Source organism: Coenobita brevimanus, chromosome 25 (assembly GCF_032717465.1).
Source record: "Coenobita brevimanus isolate Jiangsu-jjx chromosome 25, ASM3271746v2, whole genome shotgun sequence".
Taxonomy (NCBI): Eukaryota; Metazoa; Arthropoda; class Malacostraca; order Decapoda; family Coenobitidae; genus Coenobita; species Coenobita brevimanus.
This window is the reverse complement of record NC_136978.1, coordinates 29,887,377-29,892,053: the sequence shown is the minus strand read 5'-3', so window position 1 is coordinate 29,892,053 and position 4,677 is coordinate 29,887,377. Positions and strand designations below refer to the sequence as shown.

The window sequence follows — 4,677 nt, the reverse complement described above, 5'->3', positions numbered from 1 at the left end:
CAGTGACAAACACCATAACGTATTTTCGATCTAATTCATTACGAAACGTAATCACGAACCGGGCATGTATTTTCCAGTCAGATGTCTTGTTTACTCGCACGCATCGGAAAATCTCTGTGAGACCGCTTACAGTGCAGTAGCACGCCAGGCGCAGCTGGTCTCCTTAGACTTCTTGTTTGGTCGATGTTCCATCTCTGATACAATGCTTCACACCTTGAGAGTGACAAGCATAGTGTTGGTCCAAGATTATGGGTTGGCTGTCGTCCATTGTGATGTTCTTCAAAAGTGAAGCGATTGTGACAGACGATTTCTCTAGCTGCACCAGCTCGTTGTAGTTGTAGGCCTTGAAATCTATCTTCAAAGTAGATTTGTCAAACACTCTGAGATCATCGCTGTCATTTTCCCATGCTCGCTGTATGAGTGCAACAGCCATGCAACGTACGTGTGGATCTTTATCATCAACAGCCAACAGGAGGATATTTTCAGGGTGACAGAAGTAACTATTACTGTTGAGTACTGGGCGAGTGATGCCCTGATCTTCTGGTGGCAATTCTCACAATAATTCCACCAAATAGAAGAAATTCTTGGCACCATCCTGACACGAACTGTTTGCTCTCACTTTGAACCAAGCTGGCATGTAAAAGTTAAGAATGAATGAAAGAAGTCACTTCAATACTGGAGATGGCTCTTCTGATGACATGTAGAGCCGCAGTGTATAGTTGGCTTTAGTTAGCCATCTGTCATGCTTCAGTGACCCTGGCTGCGCAGGAGGTTTCAAAACTACACCTTCAGCTCCTCCGACTTGCACTGCCAGATATGCACAGTGCAAGTATCGCTGATCTTTGCTGAGATCTTTCTCAGATTCATCTAGTAGGGTGCAAGTTTTTCCACACACCCGTTCATTGTCTACAATTATCAGATCCTTTGGATCGAGCTCAAGGAATCTACTCACTTCCCTTCTGGAGGCAGTTAGACCCGTCGTTGCACCATCAGTGGCTTCAAAATACCATATGAAATCTACTTCAATAAGATGTAACAAAAAGACAAGCCATTGTAATGGTCTCTCCAGCTGGGTTTTCAGCACACAAATCACCCCATTCTTCTTGCCAATGTTTACCTTTGTGCCATTGCAAACAGTAGCTTGCAGTGATTCTGCTATATTGGTCTCATGGACAACCGACAGGATCTCCATGGTGAGATCCACTGCTTTTCCTCTTTCAGAGGAGACATGATCTATGCAAGCAGCATCAAGGAAGCCAATGACTGAGTAATGGTCTTCCTTGATGATTACCCTCTCACCATGAGGGGTTTTACTCAGAGTCTTGTCAATTTTACTATCAAAACCCAGACAAACAACCTATCATGGCACTTTGATGCTGTTGAATGGCAATATCTCTCCAGTATCTTCTTTGACATCAAAATTTGCTAATTTCAAGTTTGTTTTCCTTAGCAAGAATACTTATGTCCTTCAGTGCACCATTCACTATGGGACATGTACTCGTATCTCTGTTGCTCATTTGGCATAGGTCTGATACACGACATATTTCAGGATATGCCAATCTATTCTGACCCTGCTTGCCTCTCTCTACTCCTTCAGTACCATCATTATCATGCTGATCATCTGATACATCACATCTAGTATTATCAATATCATCCCTACATGCTAATCCTGCACTTCATCATGAATGGCTTCCTGAACTGACCTATCATGAAGCTTTCTTTTCATTTGTCTGTTTGCAGTGAGTTCATTTTTGCTGTCTTTTGCTTGTCTGTTTTGTCGATGTACATTTTCGTACAACTGTTGTTCAGGTTGAAAATAAATACTAATAATATTTTTGCACCTTGCACTGTAATATCCCATGTTTTTATACATTTTTACCCTGATGTGGGGTATTCTTTACATTGATTCAGTATTTATTTTTTTCAGTTGAATGATGGCACTTGAGGTTATTCCTATATATTTTGTGATATTTATCCACATTTCTAAAAGAAAATATGATAGGCGGTTTAAAAATTCTTTTTATCATAAGGGTCCCTGGGAGGAGAGTTGGCAACACTGGAAAGGGGCGACAAGGGGATGCCTGAAGGGGTTGCCTGTCTCTCTCTCTCTGTTTTGATTTCTTGGGAGCAGGATCACGGCCTCCTGCCTAGAGCTTTCTTTTTCCTAGCCCCACTTTGAGTTAGTGCACCGACTTCTATTCCCCTGAAAGGTATTTTGATTGAATTGTGCCTATGTTACTAATATTTTAATAGTGAAATCTGCCCTGAATATTGGTAGATATGAGAAGAGTACAGTGCAGCTGTGTGTGAAAAGAGGCAGAAACAGCTGTTGTCAATAGTTTGACGCCCTGGGATAAGGCCAGCCAGTCACGTACACCACCGTAATAGTAAAAACTGTTTTGTAATTATGAAATAAGGTGACAAATTCTTATCATATGCAGTATCATCCTAACATCTAGAGGTTAGGGTGGTCAAAGGGCAGCTGCATGATCTAATTCCTTGAAATATTCCTATGAAAAGTTTAATTTTTCACATTAAAGAGTAATATTTTTACCATATTACTTGCTTCAAACTACCTGAAAGTTCTAACACTTACAGGGGAGCAAGACTTGGAACTAGTCTTGGTGCAAGTCTGAATACAATTCTGGGAGTGGACTTTAACCAAGTTCTGGCAGAGTATTTTACTTCTAATACTAGGTCCAGCATTGCTATTGTCTGTTTTGTAACCCCTTTACACATGGTGACGCAGTTGGTGTCATGAGGGTCTTTCCTCTCAATTGCACAAGTACACATTTTGCATCATCAAACCATTTAAAAATTCACCAAAAAAAAGTTTTCGGTCAATTTGCATCATTTTAAGAGGTGTCATAGCTTGCCCGGCTCTCGTTCAAAGCAATGAGTTGGCAACAGTGGGTCCTGATACCCGCAACAGCACAGACAGGTTTTTCAATACTACACGAGCTGTCATTGGAGAAGGTAGTGTGTGGTCCTTTGTCCCTTTAACTCCTCTATTACCCCTGTCCCAGCCGCGTGACATATTTCACTATACCAATAATGCTTATGTATAGTTTTTGGGTACTATTGTGATGAGATTTTGTGTTTGCAATAGGAAATTAGGTGTTTGTGAAGCGTTCATGGCTGTTATCAGCCATTTGCCCAACGAAGATTGTGCTACTGTTTCTAACCCTGGCCCCACAACTACACTGCCTCTACCCTGCACCAAATGTGAGTATTCAACAATAAAAATAGTGACAGTGAATCATGGGAATATAGTATGCAACACCTAGTGAGCAAGGAAATGGTGAAACACATGCAGCAGCCTAGGGGGAGGTGGGAAGCTGCTGTACAGTCACGACATGGCGTTGTCATGATCGGAATAATTGCCGAGGTTTTGATGAAATCAGCTTATGAGAAAAACAATATACTTTCACACAACAGTACATGCACGTGTTCTTTAGGTCACGTAGGTGTTCTCTACGTGTGAGCTAACTCAGGTCTAGCAGATGATATTTTTATTACGACCACGCAGTGCACTGTTTACATTTTTTTTTTCACATGAGACATAGCCAAATCTATCAATGTATAAGAAAAACAGTATACTTTCACAGAACAGTATTTGCACATGTTCGGTAAATCACGTAGGTGTTCGCTACTTGTGTGCTAACTCATGTCTACCAGACGATATTTTTTAATACAAGCAGGCGATGTACTGTTTACGTTTTTTTTTTTTTTTTTCACATGAGACATAACCAAATCTATCAATTTATGAGAAAAACAATATACGTTCACACAACAATACATGCACGTGTTCCATAGATCACATAGGTGTTTGCTACCTGTGCACTGACTCAGGTCTAGGAGACAATGTTTTTCAAAAACATAAATGTACAGTTGCAGTCATATCAAACAGAAACACCCCGTCCATCAGCGAGGTGGTGTGATGCTGTCTGCATCTGGTAACACTGTTAGGTATGGAACTTCACCAGATTTTTTTTCAGTTGTTAGGAAGAATTGAACGCCGTGATCACTGCCGCTGTGGCAGTTATTGGTAGTATATGAACAATGTCCCGTCCAACAATATACTGAAAATACAAACGTGTTGTGAATACGGTAATAAAATTAATTCACATCATACATATTCCTATTTTATTCACATGAAACACAGATTTCGTAAGTGTGCCAACGGCCATGCCACGTTGAGTACACCGCTTCCCGTTCGATCAGCGAAGTTAAGCAACGTTGGGTCTGGTTAGTATTTGGATGGGTGACCGCCTGGGAACACCAGATGCTGTTGGCATCCCTACGTCAAGTGGGGTTGGTGGAGGATTAGTGCCCCTCCCTGTAAAATAATTAACTCTAAGCCCTTGGCCACCCTGTCTGGGATACATGGCGTCTGGCAATGAATGAATGAATGAGTTTCGACAAACATCACGAACCATACAACATTAACCAACGGCCAGCATATAAACCATTACAACATTATCTGCATTCCCGCACCTATCATAATAATCACAAACATAATTACCGTGACCCACCTCCTCCATGACCGTGAACCTAAAACTGGTAAACCTTTTTAATCAAAGCAATTTTATAAGAGGTGGTGTTACAGGAGGAGGCAGGGTTGGGCACCTGGGAGAGGGCAGGAGGGAGCAATTGTGGTCTCTCTGGTGGGAGGGG

At 41.5% G+C, this 4,677-nt stretch overlaps 1 non-coding gene across 1 annotated transcript; it reads left to right on the top strand.

The window, feature by feature from the left end:
• Window positions 1-4,178: 4,178 nt before the first annotated feature.
• LOC145393923 (5S ribosomal RNA) lies at window positions 4,179-4,297 on the top strand. Its single transcript, XR_013896275.1, has one exon. It is a non-coding gene; the product is annotated as a 5S ribosomal RNA (ribosomal RNA).
• The last annotated feature ends 380 nt before the right edge of the window (window positions 4,298-4,677 follow it).